The sequence below is a fragment of the Dipodomys merriami genome, unplaced genomic scaffold (assembly GCF_024711535.1).
Source record: "Dipodomys merriami isolate MVZ:Mamm:240054 unplaced genomic scaffold, mDipMer1.0.p SCAF_10, whole genome shotgun sequence".
NCBI lineage: Eukaryota > Metazoa > Chordata > Mammalia > Rodentia > Heteromyidae > Dipodomys > Dipodomys merriami.
In genome coordinates this window covers 22,128,536-22,146,617 of record NW_027202271.1, presented here as the reverse complement: position 1 = coordinate 22,146,617, position 18,082 = coordinate 22,128,536, and the positions used below count along the sequence as shown (strand labels likewise).

The 18,082-nt window shown below is 39.4% G+C and overlaps 1 pseudogene; it reads left to right on the top strand.

Annotated features, from left to right (window-relative positions):
* Positions 1-991: 991 nt before the first annotated feature.
* Positions 992-2,138, top strand: LOC138837653 (protein MAK16 homolog; annotated as a pseudogene).
* The last annotated feature ends 15,944 nt before the right edge of the window (positions 2,139-18,082 follow it).

Genomic DNA, 18,082 nt, shown 5'->3' with positions numbered 1-18,082 from the left:
TTTACCCAAATGTTTACAAACAAGACCACACTAAAGCTACCAGCACAACTATGTTTATTGCAGCATTATTTACCATAGCTAAGATATGGAACCAACCCAGAAGCCCCTCAGTAGATGAATGGATCAAGAAAATGTGGTATATATACACAATGGAATTCTATGCCTCCATCAGAAAGAATGACATTGCCCCATTTGTTAGGAAATGGAAAGACTTGGAAAAAATTATATTAAGTGAAGTAAGCCAGGCCCAAAGAAACATAGGTCCCATGGTTTCCCTTATTTGCAATATCTAGTATATGTCTGAGTCAAGCAGAAAAGGTCAGATAAGGTGATGTTAGGAAAATGAACCCTAAGATATGAATTTAAATTTTTTTTGTCTTTCATGCATTTGTTTCTAACGCATTTATAAGATGATTTCTTTGTTGCTTTGTATGTCCCTCCCCCACAGTATAACCCCTGCTTTCACTATATTTGATGTCAGTATAACTTGTGGAGGAGATGGGGAAAAACCAGTTGTTTAAGGATACAGGCAGACCTGTTGCAACAATGAGAAGTACAAGTTGTCATGTCCAAAACGAGCTTTACAACGTCGGTGCGGGGGGAGGGAGGGATGGGGGGGAAGGAGAAGGATTGGGATGGGGGGGAGGGGGGAGGTTGGGAAGGGATGTGAAGGGTAAACCAAAGGAGGAGGGTGCAATGCTTGGTAAGAAATGTACGCATTATCCTGCCCATGTAATTGTAACCCCTCTGTACAGTATGTTCACAAATAAAATAAAATTAAATTTTAAAAAAAAAACTGTTTTCTTTATTATGTGCAAATATTCTCACCTTGTAACTTACAGGCTAATGGGTGGTCAGCTTAACTAGGAACTGCTGGTTGGAGGCAAGGCTCAGGTGATAGAATGCCAGCCAGTGAGTGAAAGCATCAAGAACTGAGTTCCAAGGGAGGAGCTAGTCAGCCTTTCCGACCAGGCCATCCACTGCCGATGCCATGCAGTCCGATGATGTTATCTGGAATACACTAGGAAGCAAGCAGTTTTGTTCCTTCAAAGTAAGAACCAAGACTCAAGGCTTTTCCAGAAATGAATATAGCCTGACTGGGCTGTGTAATCAGTCATCCTGTCCCCTGGCAAATAGCCAGTATGCTACCATCAAAGAAGAGAAAGGACACTGCTATTTGTATATGAAGGTTTTAGAATGAGCAGCTTTTCCTAGGCGTCTCTGGGAACAGGTCTGGCTTAGTAAAAACTATGAGAAAGCACTGAAAATCTAATTTACTGGCCCTGTTTCATTCGACACAAATGTAAGCAGAGATTTACCAAGATAACCCAGTACCTAATACACATTAGAAAGCTTACACTAGCCGGGCGCTGGTGGCTCACGCCTGTAATCCTAGCTACTCAGGAGGCTGAGATCTGAGGATCGCGGTTCAAAGCCAGCCCGGGCAGGAGAGACCGTGAGACTCCTATCTCCAATAAACCACCAGAAAACCGGAAGTGGCGCTGTAGCTCAAGTGGTAGAGCGCTCGCCTTGAGCTGAAGAGCTGAGGGACAGCGCCCAGGCCCAGAGTTCAAGCCCCACGACCGACAAAAAAAAAAAAAAAAGAAAGCTTACACTAAAGTAACAGAAAAAACTTGTTCCTTTGAATAAGAAGGTGGAATGAAGGGAAAAAAGAAGAGAGGAAAAAGCATTAATTGCTGCTCAGCTGGAAAATGCCACTGAGAAGGAATTGCTGGAGAGACTGAAACATGATATGTATGTATGGCGACATCTACAACTTCCCCATTCATGCCTTCCACAAGGCTCTGGAACAGCAGGCGGCAGAGAGTGACCCTTCAGATGTTGAGGAGAAAGATGAGGAGGAAGAGGAAGAAGAAGATATGGGGAAAAAGGGAATTTGTAGATGCTGGGGTAGATGAGAGTGACCTAAGTGATTTTGAGGATATGGATAAACTGGACACCAGTGGTGAGGAAGACCAGGATGACGAATCCTCCAGTGAAGAGGAGGAGGAAAGGTCATCAGTGTGAAACACAAAGGCAAAGCACCCTTGAAAGGACCATTGCAGAGAAAATGAGCCTATGTGGAAATAGAGTATAAACAGGAAACAGAGCCCATGGCTAAGGCCAAAGCCTCGTGATTTCCTTTCTTTACAATCAGGAATGAACATTATGAACTTCTTTAAAACTTCTTCTAAAGCATATTTCCCCCTCCAGTTTTTGCTCTTTGGGTTGTAGTTCACACAATATTTGTGTTTTAATTTTATGTCACTTTAGAGGAGCAAGAAGTCTAGAGTGAATGGAGAAAGTCTTAAGTTGTAAATATATTTTTAATAACATGTTTTTAAAGTAAACGCTTGAAGCCAAGAAGCTTAATATATCGCTCCTGAAGCTGGAATGAGATTGTGGGTGTAAATATTTCTAGACTTTGAGAAGCAAATTCCTTGATATCTTTTTCTATTCTCTTCCCCAACTGTATTTTAAAATGGCAACTTCCAAGTTTTTATTTTGTTGTTTTCTTTCTCTACTTCCATCAGGGTAAAAGGAAAGAATAAAGGAAAATGAAACTCAAAAAAACAAAACAAAAGACCTGAGTTCCAGTCCCAGTCTCAGACCAAAAAACAAAAAAACTCTTGAGTTCTTTCTGCTCTTAGCACATGGTCTTGCATATACTTTCTGGCCTTATGGTGTGCTCCGGCCTTTGATAAGAAGCAAGGGACCTTAGGTTTTTAAGCTGCTGAAAAGCACAAGTAAGGGCATAGAAGAAACACACACCAACTCCAAAAGACATTAAGACAAAGTTAAACCTGTATTACACTCTTGGACAAGACATTTTTGGAGTTTTGGGTGTTTTTTTGTTTTTTGGTGCCAGCCTAGGGACTCAGCTCAAGGTTAGTGCTCTACCACTTGAACCACATGACCATTTTTGACTTTGTTTGTTTAGTAGTTTATTTGGCGATAAAAAGTCTCACAGGCTTTTCTGTGCAGGCTCACTTCAAACCGTGATCCTAGATCTCAGCCCCCTGAGTAGATAGGATTATAGGTATGAGCATGTAAACATGTTTATATGAACAGCTGAGTAGAATATGACCCAAAGGTTATGGGGCCAAAAAAGGCAGGTGAGATACAAGACAGATATGCTTATCCTTTGCATCCCAGTTTAGTAATCCAGCAAATATTGGCAGGCCCAAGTGGAAGAGTCAGTATTTTCAGCAAAAGCAGCCTTAAAGTTTCTGCAAAGTGACCTAGGCAATTGTTATTGTAACCTACATATCAGAGGTGTTATCTCCAGCAAACCTAGTGGGAAGCTAACAATGTATTATCTAACTGTATGACCTCCAAAATTAGTGATTTTTAAATTACCCAAATAGTAAGTAGTATGATTTTGTTCTGGCAGAATGTCTGACATCTGAATTGATTGTCTGTGTTTACCAAAAGCATTTCAGGGGAATGAAGATTTTCCTTAATAACCATCCACACACATACCACTCCCAACCACCACTCCTCAGGTAATCATGATGCCCTAATCTGGTGCTGAAACATAGGCTGGGTGTAGTGGCTCACACAGGTAATCTCAGACACTTGGGAAACAGAGATAGAAGGCCAGCCCCAAGCAAAAGCAAGACCCTAACTGAAAAAAATAATAATAGTAACTAAAATGGGCTGGGGGTATGGGTCAAGTAGTAAAGCACATGTTTAGCAAGCACAAGGCCATGAGTCAAACCAAAGTATCACCAAAAGCAACCAATGATGGCTATGTGTGTGTGTATATATATATATATATATATATATATATATATATATATATATATATATATATGTATACATATATATATATTGCTTTTAATGGGTAACCAGTTAAGGGCTCAGAATTTACTAGCCTTTGTCTCCTTGCCCCTCACTTTGTCCCCTTGTTTATAGCAGAGTCCACAAAGGCCATCTGTCCATAGGTCAGGCTTATATAACATGGGATTGACCATAGGCTCACAGCTTGAATCTTTAGGAATACCCAATCAATCAAGACCTGAAAAGAAGCCAAGCATCAAGTCACGTTTAAAGAGTCAGGATTGGCTCTATTTCTTGCTTTATAAGGAAGCATCTATCTATCTATCTATCTATCTATCTATCTATCTATCTATCTATCTATCTATCATCTTTGGACCAACCTAAAGGAGAATCTTTTTAACTTTAACACCTTTTTCATGTTCTTTTCACACTGAATAAAAAGAAATATTTTTTCTCTCTCATACACACACACACACACACACACACACACACACACACACACACACATATACACACACACACACACACACACACACACACACAGGTCTTGTCCATAGCACATGTATTCTTCAGCTCTTTAAAGAGTCATTGAAATAACATGTAAGAAAAAGCTATAATCTGTAATAAACTGTTAACGTATGTCACTAGTGTGGAATGACAATTTTTCTAACATCTCTTAACCTGACATATTGATGGGAGTTTCACAGGCGTAGCCTCACATACCTTTTGCAACAGTTAGGCACAGTAGACATGACTATGGTTATTAGTGGCACAAAATCATGGCTTAGAAGCTGCTTCTATCACTCCCTCACCAGTGCCTAAGCAGGATTCTTAGGATCCCTGGATGTGATGGAGATAATAGTAGCTGCCCTCGGAGGGATGTTGATGATTCACGTACACATACAGCACTTGATGAATATGTCATGTTTTGGGTCTTAAGAAATAGACCAACAGAGAGTCCATTATTACATCTCACTTCTTTATTCTTCTGTTACATGATATCACACTATATTACCCTTGGATCATTACTTGGCAATCCAGGAAAATGCACATCCCTGGATAAGCAGACCAGTCCTCACATAAGTCTGGTAGAAAATATCTAATCAGCAAAAGCAATTACAAAGAGACTGTTTTCTGGAAACATGGAACACCATTGCTTATTATGGAGAATCGGGGAAAATTTGATCTGCCTGACCCCCAAAAGGTCGGGTACCATAGCCCAGTTTTGCTTGCTTAGCCATCACCATCTTTATTATGCCCCTGCACCATCTTGAGATAAAAGCTATTCACCTGCAGCACTGAGATTAAGGGCTTTGGCACAGGTAAGCCATGCTGCAGGTGGTAGGCAATTTTCCCTACTAGGTTCACTCTTGTCTTTAGAGGCTCACAGGAATGCCAGTGAGACCCATGTCCTTGGATGACCTCACCAGACAGATAGCTTTGAGTTTGCTCTAATATCTAACAAGACATTCATTTCCATTCAATTTTGGCATCTGTTACCAATTACAGATCGCTTGTGACACACCTTCTGCAGGACAAGTCCTGAGTGAGAACAGATGCTCCTAGGTAAGGGCTAGCAATACCAAAGGTTAAGTATTAGAAGTTGTGATGGCCTAACATATCCTATTGTTATGTGTTACAGTCAGTAAATCACTGAAAAAGGCTATTTAATTGCTGGTTTTTTAATGACCCAAACTACTCAAAATGACAGCATGTTTTAGATAAGGTTTATTATATTTTCTCATCCCAGCCTTTCTGTAAGCTGTCCACAGCCATTTTGAATATCACAAACTACCACCAAGCTTCTATTAAACAATTTTCAATAATGTATCATGTATAAACTATCTTGTGTCGAAATACGTTTCCATTCTGTCCTTCATGAAGTGTCATTAAGACTGGACTGTTATATATGCTTGCCCAAATGCCCACTCCTGCACAGTTTACATTCCTGACTTTTCCTAGAATAATTACATGGGAAGTAAATGAAATTAGAAACTACTTAATAGAAATGATTACCCTCGAAATGCACCATCCGTATTAAAGTGACTCTGGGGCTGGTGCTCATCTCCATGGGCTCCCAACAGATGGAGTCTCTGTTTGTTACATTACTTTGGAGCTTCAAAATGTGCCTGTTGGGAATTCCATTACCTGCACCAGCTGCACAGGTGACCTCCTTGCCTTCCATTTGTTAGGCTCAGAATATATGAGGCAGATTGAAGCATGATTTTTAAATGCAGCATATGCAAATATGGCCATACTTGATATATTTACTCCTATGCAAAAGGAAAAACAAAGTCTTTTCTGCTTTAACCACAAGATTATAGGGGGTTCGTGGCTTTCTATCTTCTGAGTCTTTTTGTAAAAAGTTTTTCAAGTCCTTCTACTTCAACAGAGAAGTGAAGGCTTGGTTTAAGTTTGACGTCTACACACAGGGAACATATTTTCTATTATGGAGTCAGACTTCATGAAGACTTCTTGTTTTCCTACCGAAGGTAGAATTAAGTGGCTGAAATCTAGAATTTGAAAAACACTTGGACAGTGTCCTCAATCCACATATACTTTTATTTCTAATATGTGAAGCTTCTGCACTAATGACACACACTGAGGGCTCAGCAATTTCTATTTCTGTAGAATGAAACCAGCAGTGCCTGGATTGGAATCTGGTTTCATTTGCCTACAAGACTCTTGCTCTTCTTCCCCACAACTTACTATTTCTCTTGGAGGTCAACCCTAATAATACCAATGTGAAGGAGCTTCTCTCCTAAGTGAAAGAAAAGAAACCAGAACATGAAAACACACAAGAAGAAAGATAGGAGTTCCAATAAAAGAACCCAGGGCACAGGTAATCTGGGAAGGGACAAAAGAATAATGCCTGCTTGAGTTTGGCCTAGAGTGGGCCAGGACTGGTCTAAGTTCCAAGAAGTTTATTTCCACAATGTGACACCTAGAGTAATCCATCTTAAAGACCTGCTGTCACCATAGAGATTTCATCTTGATGGTCCCTGCTCATGGACCATGAACAATTTGAGACAGTATCTCAAATTGAACCGAATTAGAAGTGAAACTTCCAGCTGTTTTATTTGCTGACTTACTAAACAGATTGCAAAATAACATTCCAAATGTATTACAATAGCAGTGATCCCCCTAGCAGCCAGTTGTGCTGTCTATTTCCCCACTTTAAAAAAAAAAAAAAAAAAAAGCTTGTTTGAATAGATGGCACATTACAAGTTCAAGGGTCAAAAAGATGTATCAAGATGAGTCTGGGACTACCTTTTGAATGGAGCTTTTAACACTCATGGATTTATCTCAAAAGAAAATGAATATAAACCAACTCCAAGGGACTCCCACAAACCCAAAGGAAAAAAAAATCAAAGGAATAGTTGTGATAGACTGGAACACATCAGTGTTATGATCCATCAAAATATACATAGATGTTCTGGAGGTGAACTATTGAATAAAATCAACTTAAACCATGAAATAGAATGCAATGCTTGATTTTTGTTTAGGTTCTGTGAACCAGTGCAAAAGGTCATGGTGACCGTTTGATTATGGGCTGGGTAGCAGATGGTGGTCAGGAGTTATTACAACCCCAGCCACCAGTGAGGTGTCTCAAACTTGCAGTCCTCTGGCCTCTACCACCATGACCCATTTTTGTTTTTCTTTGAATTTGCCTGTCATTTTTTGTATTAGTGAAGCAGGCTCCTATCTATCAAGGAAATGGGAGGTATTCATCAGGAATAAGAATAAAATTACTGAGCAGTTGGCTTAAGCCTGTAATTCTATCTACTTGGGAGGTGTAGATCAAGAGACTGCAATTCAAGACCAGGCCTAGATGTAAACACTGGTCATCCTTAGCTACAAGGGAAGCATAATGCCTGGGCAAAGTGGCCTGTGCCTGTCATCTCAACACCAAAGCACAAATAGGAGGATCAAAGTCCCACATTTTCTGTGACACATTTTCTTGTCATTGGTCAACAGGCACCTCTGTTGTGTCCTTATTTGGAAATTCTAAATAATTCCACAATGAACATGAGAGGACAGTTGCTTTATAACACGATAATTTCAACCCCTCTGAGATACACCCAGGAGAGCAATTACTGGTCCGTACTAATACTTTTTCTGTTTGCTTTTGAAACAGTGTCTCACCATGCAGTGCCAGGGCAATCTCAAACTCAAGATTCTCCTGCTTCAGCCTTTGGAGTGCTGGGATTACAGGCATTCTCTATCATGCTATTTTTTTTTTTTTTTGGTTGGCCATGGGGGCTGAACTCTGGGCCTGGGCGCTGTCCCTCAGCTCTTCGGCTCAAGGCTAGCGCTCTACCACTTGAGCCACAGAGCCACTTCCAGCTCTTTTTTCTGCTTATGTGATGCTGAGGTATTGACCCAGGGCCTCATGCATGTGAGGCAAGCGCTCTACCACTGAGCCAACTTCCCAGCCCCCTATTTTCAATTTTATTAGGAACCTCCATACTGTTTTCCATAATGCCTATAAAATCTACATTCCCACCATCGGTGTAGTAGGTTCCCTTTTCTCCACACACTTGCAAAACATGTGCTGTCTCCTCTCTTCCTGGTGATAGCCATGAGAACAGATATGAAATGATATCTGGAAGTAGTTTCAATTTGCATTGCTTTAGTAATTAGCAATGCCAATTACCTATTCCTACATCTCTTAGCCATGTTTATGTCTTCTTTGGAGAATATGTGTTCAGAGAGCCTGGTGCTTTTGGAAAAAAAAATCCATGACAGAAAGTATCACAAGGAAATTCTCTAGAGTGGAGATCTGTAAGAGCCATGTTGCTTCCCCAGAGGGGAACTCACCAGAAGTTGTCCTTCCCCTCCCCTCCCTTTCCCCGACACCCCCCCACACACACACAGGTTTAAGTGGCCCCATCTCCAAGGTGTAGTCATGAAACTCATTTCCCTCTACTTTATAGTGCTCTTCCCTCCCGGGGGTCAGCTCTATGCTGTCAGGCCTGCCAGACAAGTGCTCACCACTTACCTACACCCAGCCCACATTTGTTCTTTTTAGAGAGTCCCTTGATAGACTCTCACAAGCACAGTTTAAGTTAGACAGGATTTCAGAGTCTGAAATCTGCTACTGCTGCTGCTTGTTTGTTGTCCTATTTGGAAGTGTTGTTTTTTTTTCCTAGATAATGGGTTTGGGGTTTTTTCTGCCTAGTGAGAAAGATTCAGAAACAAGATATATTTGTCTGGCCCAAGAAAGAGAGGGAGATAGCTCAAATGTATTTACTTCATTTTTCTATAAAAGCATTTTAACTGAGTGCTCAAGACACAGAGAGATGCCTCCAATTATTGGAAAGGGAGAGACGTTCAGGATATTTAATGTTAGAATCCGGCACATGGTTCTAAAGGATGATGTCTAAGTCTCAGACCTAGGAACGCTTATTTCTCTCAATGCTAGTACAGTGGAGCCAGCAGCCCAGAGGAGAGAGATGGATAATTGGGCAGCTGCACAACTCATTTCTCAGTTGGCCACCTTTTAACGCCTTTTAAATCCAAACAGCAACTGGCCTTTCTGATCCTCTTTCCCTCCTTCTAGCTGATGCCTGCTACAGACTTTACCGATTCTGTTCTGATGAGGCTAAACACTCTGTCAACTGCCTATGCCAGGAAAAGCACAAACATCTGAACAAAAAGCCAGCCTTTTAACCGCACAGGATGTTTCCTGGTATCCATATTTCTGCCTGGTGGGACCTCCTGTTTCCAGACCTGACCACAACAGGAAAACTCTTATGAAAGACTAAAATAAAACAGTTCTTCCCTTGGGGTGGCAGGTATATGAAGACAATGGAACACGTAACTCTCAAAGAGATCTGAGCTGGGAAAAGGCAAAATCCATGGTGCTCACACAAACCTGAGCAGGAATTCCCAAGTTTATAGGATTGGAAGCAAGCTTTTGGCCTTTTCTTTTTTCTTTTTTTTTTTTTTTTTTTTTTTTTGAGGTAGCAAATCACTTTAGCAAAACTAAACTGAAAAACTGGAGATTTGATACATTGATCACAGCTCTGGTTGTACATTGGAATTAACTGGAAAGATTTTTTTTTTAATAGAAATGCCTGGGTCCCACCCTCAGAGACTTGGTGTTGTTTAAAATCAGACTCCAACAGGAAGTCTGATGCACAGCCAAGGTTAAGTAAGGAAAGCTGACTTGGGCTGAGAGCTGTGGATCAAAGTTTGAAACCAGCCATGGCAGAAAACTATATGAGACTCTCACCTCCAATTAATCACAGAAAAGCCAGAAGTGGAGCTGTGGCTCAAATGGCAGAGCACTAGCCTTGAGCAAAAAGGAGTCTAGGGACAGCGCCCAGGCCCAGAGTTCAAGACCCAGGACAAGCAAAAAAGAAAGGAAAGGAAAGGAAAGGAGGAGGGAGGGAGGGAGGGAGGAAACGAGGGAGGGAGGGAGGGAGGGAGGGAGGGAGGAAGGAAGGAAGGAAGGAAGGAAGGAAGGAAGGAAGGAAGGAAGGAAGGAAGGAAGGAAGGAAGGAAGGAAGGAAGGAAAAGAAAAAGAGAAAAGAGAAAAAGAAAAACTGACTTTGGAACATGGTGAAAGTTCATAATGAGAGTTTAGACCAGGATCCTCTTTGCAAAAAGAAACTTTGGACCACAAATCAACCTGAAAGATGAAGATCACCAGACCCTGAGTGATGCAGGTGAGAGCCATCACCACAATCTTGTCCTCTTCTTACTGAAAAACTTGACTTTTGTATCAAGTCTATACCTAGTTTTGCAATGTATGTGCGTATGCATGCAAGTGTATGTGAGTGTCCATACTGGAGCTTGAATCAGAGCTTAGGAACTATCCTTTGCTTTTTCACTCAAACTTGCACTCTACTACTTGAGCCATAGTCCTACTTCAGGCTTTTTGGTGGCTTCACTAGAAATACGAATCCTGTGGACTTTTCTGCCTGGGCTGGCTTCAAACCACAATCAGATCTCAGTTTTCTGAGTCATGAGGATTACAGGCACAATCACCCAGCATGCTCTGTATTTTTATGTAAGTTCATTGTTTAGTAGAATGTCCAGGCTGAGCCTAAATTGAGATATACAGTTTAACTCTCACTGTTCAATATTATATACCAAGAGCAACCACCTCCCCTGGAAGTTAGTTAGAAATGTGGAGACTTCACTCCATCCTAGTGCTGTTGAAGCAGTCTGCATTTTTCAAAAGAGGAAAGGTTTATTTTGAATCATGCTTTCAGAAGTTTCAGCATTACTAAATATTCCATTGAAGAGATGAGGAATGCGAGCAGTCAGTATAAATTAAACAAGATCAGCAGTTCATTATGCTAGTGATTCTCAAAGTGTGGTTGCTTCAACAATACCATCAGCTACACATGGAAACTTGTTGGAAATGCAAATTTCAGACCATGCCCCAAGACCTAGTGAGTCAGAAAGACAAATACTTATCTGTATATGTAATCTAAAGGAGTCTAACTCATCTGAGCAGAGAGAGTGGTGGTCATCAGGCACTGGAGGATGAGGAAATGGGAAGGGTTGGCAAACAGGCACAGAGGTTCCGTTTTGCAGAATAAGTAAGTTCCAGAACCCAGCACACAGTTAATAACCCTGAATTGTGTACATGGTTTGTTAAGATAATAAATCTTAAATGTTCTAGCCATAGACGTAGAGGGAAAGATAACTACATGAGGTGATAGAGATATTAATGAACAGGATTGTGATGGTTATTTCTCAAGGTATTTGGATACCTAAATAACACATGTATACTATAAATGCTCATCATTTACATTTGCAAATCATACCTCAATAAAATTGGGAAAATACAAAAAGAAGGAAGGAAGGAAGGAAGGAAGGAAGGAAGGAAGGAAGGAAGGAAGGAAGGGTAAAAAAAAGAGGTAACGATGTTGAATTGGTGACAGAACAAGATGCATTGTACACCTACACTACTTTGTTAAAGGGCAAAAAAAATCCAATATATACCATAAAATTAAATAAGGGATAAGGTAGGTTGGGAGGAGTGGGTGTGCATATTGAAAGGGTAACATAGATCAAGATGCACTGTATTCATATACTGCTTCAGTGAATGCAACTCTTGTACACCTACTTAAAGATGATAAAAATATTCCACAAAATTAAAAAGTTTTTAAAATGAAGCTGTATCTTGATTTCCCCATGTTAAAAAAAAAAGAAAGAGAAAAAAAGAAACAAACTCTTGAAGTAGATCCTAACATGTGTTTCTACAAGTCCTACAGGTAATACAAGTACTCACTGACATTTATATTCTCTCTAGATAGAGATAATTGATGATACATAGATACATGCATACATATATACATACATACATAGATGATAGGTGGTACATAGTAGATACATAGTTACATAGATACATAGATATATAGATTCGGATTTATAAGACATGTACCTACATGCATGCATACACATACATATATACATACATATCTTCTTTGTTTTTCCTTTATGAAACTTTTTTTTTGGTTGGTCATGGGTTTTAAATACTGTCCCTCAGCTCTTCAGCTCAAGGTTAGCGCTCTACTATTTGAGCCACTGCCCACTTTCTGGTTTTCTGAGTGGTTTATTGGAGATGAGTCTCACGGACTTTCCTGCCTGGGCTGGCTTTGAACCAAGATCTCAGATCTAAGCCTTCTGAGTAGTTAGGATTACAGGCGTGAGCCACCAGTGCCTGGCTTAAAACTTTTTTATAGTAAAACTTTCTTTTAAAAAAAATCAGATTCCTGCTGGTGGTCTGTACTTCATGTTATAATTCTAACTACTCAGAAGGCTGAGACCTGGAAGATTAAAGCTCAAAACTACACAGGGAAGCAAAGCCTAAGAGACTCCATCTCCAACTGACCAGCAAAAGGCTGAGCTGGGAGGTATGGCTCAAAGAGGTAACTCACCAGCTGTAAGCAAAACAAGCCAAGAGTACAGAGGCCCCTGAGCTCAAGCTCTGGTACTGGCAAAAACAAAACTAAATAAATAAACAAAATCTGATTCCTAAAGTGGCCAGATCAGAGGAAAGAAGGCAGCATAGACATATCAGACCATATAGAATGCACTAGACTCTCCCACTGTTTTTCTAAGTGAGATGGGAAAACAATGCCACAAAGCGGTAATACCTCCCCCCACAAGAATTCATCCATCCTTGAATCATCTTTCTATCAAATAGCAAGACATCATTTCCCCCAAGTTCTCAAAGCCTATCTTCCTAGACTGCTGAAGATTTATGCCATGTCAAGCCATTATCTCCCTCCCAGAGCATGTTTTCTCAGCTATATCAGTCAATGTCCAACCAGGAGACAGAAACCACACAGCAATTTTAACAGGAAAAGTTCAACTGTAATGGAAGATTAGAATAACGGGGATTAAGCTAGTAATCATACAAGAATACATTGAACTCACAAACTGGCAATTTTGAATTGAAACCCCTTGGTGTAACTCCTTAAAGATAATTAAAGAATCAACATTACACAATATGTGCAGGTACTGAAACATATGATAAGCGATACATATTTACTTTTATGGTTTTATGTATCAACTGAAAAAGAAATTAGAATGTAGTTTCCTTTGAGTCTACAAGTCTTCACTGCTTTATTAAGGTTTCCATATCATATACAAATATATAAATGAATGTGTTATGTTTTCCTTGAAATAAATAAACAAAACAGGTCTTGTAGACACCACTCCCTGGGCTGAAATAAAGCTCCCCTTTCTCCTACAGCTAATTGGAGAAAACAGTCCTAGTTCAGTGTCTAGAGAAAAGTTGCTACAGTGCCAGGTAGGTAGAACTTTCTGGAAATCCAACCTCTGGTGTGCCAGAGAAAGCTATCAATAGGAGTACGGAATTGGAATCCGCCATCAAGCTGCACAAGGGGCCATCAGGGAAGCAGCTGGATGCTGGATATTGATGATTGTCATGTACAACAGCAGCCTACAATGGAGGAGAGCCACTCACCAAAGCAGCCAGATGCTGGTGAATCCATGACTTTCGAGAACTGAGCACTGAGGGAAAATGTGCCCTGCACTTATACCCTGGCAAGGAAGAAGCTTGGCAGGCCAGAGCCTGCCAAGAGAAAATACTACTGAAACCAGGAAGAAAAATGAATTCTCCTCCAGTATTCCTCCAGCACCCTCTATTGACAACGCTTCACATCATGCCTACCAGCAGAGGAGAAATAATTCAAGGGCCCACCTCCGTTCTCATAGAACAGGCCGGAGTTGATGAATTTGAAGCTGAGACAATAAATTAATAAGTGGTACACCATCTGTTCTTATCTGGATGCAATATATTCACAGTATAAAGTGTTGATGAACTACAACATTATACTGCCTAAGTGTTGCAGCTTTCCAGTGCAAGGGACAAATACAGTTTCACCTCCAAACGTTCAAAACTAAGCCTAAGTGTGAAGCTCCAGGTTGTAAGTGGGGTGGAGGGGAGGATAGTCTATGCATTGTGCAAATTCTATGCTTAAAATATAGCTCAATGTTTATACTGAAGAGTGCCTGGTGGCTCACACCTATAATCCCAGTGACTCAGGAAGCTAAGATCTGAGGATCAAGGTTCAAAGCCAGCCTCTGCAGACAAATTTTTTTTTTTTAAATGTGTGACAGATACCTGATATTTGTTATTTTTTTATTTATTTATTTATTTTTTTTTTTGTCGGTCGTGGGGCTTGAACTCTGGGCCTGGGCGTTGTCCCTTAGCTCTTCAGCTCAAGGCGAGCGCTCTACCACTTGAGCTACAGCGCCACTTCCTGCAGACAAATTTTTAATGCTTTGTATAGGTTTCAGAACATAAGTTCCTTATATATTCTGAAATTCAGTTGGTTTGTATTTTTGATTCTTGCTTTGATATGTCCTTTTTTTATTCAGAGATAAGCTCACACGTTCTCCTGGTCCACACTTGTCCTTGGATATAATATGGATTAATGCTTGCTAAGAGCATAATGCAGGCTTGTGGGGGGAAGGGGGTACTTGGCAGGTGTGAGGCCTTGGGTATATCACCTTGTTTCTACTTCCTTGTCTCTATTTAGAACAATGACCCCAACCTGAAGGATTCCATCACACCATCCACAATACTATCTAGAGGAGAATACTTGATGCCAAGAGAGAGGATTTTTTTCAATAGCCTGAAAACTGAAATAAAACAATACAGAATACCATGACAAAATACAACAACGAAAAAGAAAATCAAATGATGACCTGGATCTGAGAATTCCATTTTCTCTGTTATTGGTAGGTATTTTTATTTAGTAGACGATGGTTAAAAAGTGTAAGCATGACAAGTTAATTCAAACTTTTATTCCAAAGACAATCATAGAAGCATAAAATAAAGTTGGCAAGAAGTTCCACTAATTATCATGAATCTCTAAATAATATTTAGAGTTGCTAAATAATTACAACAACAACAACAATAATAATAATAGGCATGACTGTCAAAGGTTAATAGAGTCCCTGAAACATTAGCTCTGTCCTAGCTGTCTATCCCTCACTTCTGTTATTATTTAAAATGAGAGGTGGTTTTTCAAAGTGAAGTGGTCTTTCCTCTTAAACATATCTTGCCACAATAATCCTATTCTGAACTTGAAAAGTTCAAGTAAACCTAGTTATAGCAAGTGCTATTCTTCTTTACAAAGAATTTCAAGCTGACAATGATACCAAATGCTTAAGGACAATGAAAATAAAGTCCAAACATAAAATCTTTATACTTCAAAACACCAGAAGAAACTCACTTTCAAGTTTCTCATCACGTTAAACAGAATTTTCATCTAGCTCAATCTAATCTCAATTTCCAAAAATCTCACTGGACTTTCTAGACCATATGTTCCTTTGGTTCATTTTACATTGCCGATGTTTTTCCTATTTAGACCAGATATGGTGCCAATTTTTTTTCCTCTTTTTAACAGTAGATGTCAGCCAGACAGGAATGTAACTCTTCCTTGGCAAGAAGATTCTGAAGTTCTTTCCAAGCTAAATGAATTCCCAACACAAAATCAGAAGGAAAAAAAAAAAGAGTATAATGGAGCCCAGGTGTTAGACTAATTTTTAATTTAACCATAAATGAAGAAAAGAGAAATATTAATCCTTGATGTGAGTTGTTGTGTTCTTACAGAATCCATCATAATGAAGAAATAACCCCACGTTACTCAGAGGTTAACTGTACAAATGGTACTGTGTTGATCGAATGTTAATGAGGTGTGAGTATGGCGGGAGGAAGCTACTGTGATAGGTAGGTAATTGCAATGGAAGTCATGTCTGAGGTAGGGAGTAGAATTCACATCACACCATCACAGTCACAACACGATTTCTCCAGCTCTGTTTATAGTAATCTGGGATTATTTGACAGCAAGGTGACATTTTGACTTTGGAACAATTTTTTTTCTCATAGAAAGCACAATTACCTACCGATTTGCAATTAGACACAGCCATGTTGGGTAATTTAGATACTTTTTAAAAACATACAAATTATGAAGATGTTTGTTTTTCATTAGCACAAAAGATTGTTCAGTACTTATATGTAGCTCTTTAGATAGAAATGCCTTGGCCAGATGCATATTGATTCATTCTGAAATGATTTAATTGCCTATTATTTAAATAAGAAGTTTCAAATTTGTAAGTATAGGGGAACAGTGGGAGCTAAATTTAATATCTGTAATAGATCAGATCTTTCCTGTATGTAGACATTGTGTTTCAAAGAACATTATTTGGCTCATATTTTATCTAAACCCATTTAAACAAAAAAATCATATTGCAAAAGAATTTTATTATAGTGTAAAATGTTACATGCTGGAAATATGTATGAATTTTTATGAGCCTAGTTGCTTTATTTAAACTGAATTATCAGTTATCTACCACATTGACTATGTGAGAGAAAGAAAACATTTTTATCTCTCCTAGGATTTCCAAAGTTCAAGACAGGAATTTTTTCCTTGGAATGGTATGTATGTGAGCATGCACATATACGGATTTATATTTATCAACATATTGGCACATCTCAACTTCAGGTGAAGGGACAAAGTTCATCCCACACTGACATCACCTGCCATCACTCAGAACCACTCACTCTCTCTCCTCAAAGTATACTCAAGTCCAGTCAGTATGCTTTAATATTACATAAAATCATTTTATGGGGAAAACTAAATTATTTGTTATACATCACAATGTGCTTAAAATCATGGCAAGAAAAACATAAATAACTTTCTATGGTTTGAATGATAGATGAATTATGCTAAAAATCATTAGAAACTGTATCATGAATCACTCATCATAAATCAGAAATAAAATGAAATAAAAACACTAAGTTTATGGTGGGATGTAATCTGATTGCTAGAAATTAGCAGAAACCCTAAGCCCCAGTACTCATCTACAGGAAGGGATAATCCAACTCTCTTGTGCAGTTTACTATGAAGATTCAATAAGTTTATATGCTAAATCTAGTTTCCACATATAAGGGAAACATACATCAGGGAAACATACATCCTTTGCTCTCTGGACCTGACTTATTTCATATAACATAATTTTTTCTATTTATTTTTACAAATGATACATTATCATTCTTCCTAATAGCTGAATAAAATTTGATTGTGGATGGTATGCAAGTGTATACAAATGTATTAACTGAGATATATGATAGATTCAAGAGAGAACTCAAATAGTTCCTTGGAAGGCAAAGGCAAAGTTCAACAAAATGAACATCAGTACATAGATACTTCAAAAAGATAGAGTGATGTCATGGGGAAAGGCAACTCTGGGGCCCCTACACAGGCTTTATTTGTCATTCCGTTTCACCTCCCTGGGACTAGCTTCTATTCTGCAGAGGGAATGAAAAGGCACCTTCTGTGTGTTTCATTTCTGGCCTTGTTTCTGAGAAATAATCACTCCCTCTCTGTGGTAGTCAGATTTCCATTCACAAGGATAAGATTATCTGAGATAGTTAAGAGGTGGAAAGGTTTATTTTGGTTCACAATTTCAAAGGTTTAAACCCATGATCATTTGGTCCTACTGCCTTGGAGCCTGTGGTATAGCAGTACATCATGGCAGAAGTTTGCAGCTGAAGAGGTATGTTCACCTTTGTGGCAGCTGGAAAGCAAAGAGAAAGAGGAAATGATTAGAGTTCCAATTCTCAGTGACCTAGCTTGCTTCCACTTAGTCCCATCCCAATGACCTAAGTTCCTCCCACAAGACCCACCTCCTAAACATTTTACTACCTACAGCATTATAGGCAGGCAACCAAAACTTTAGCCCATGGCCTTTGGGAACAATTATTATCTGAACCAACCTCCTTGGATGTTGTGTATTT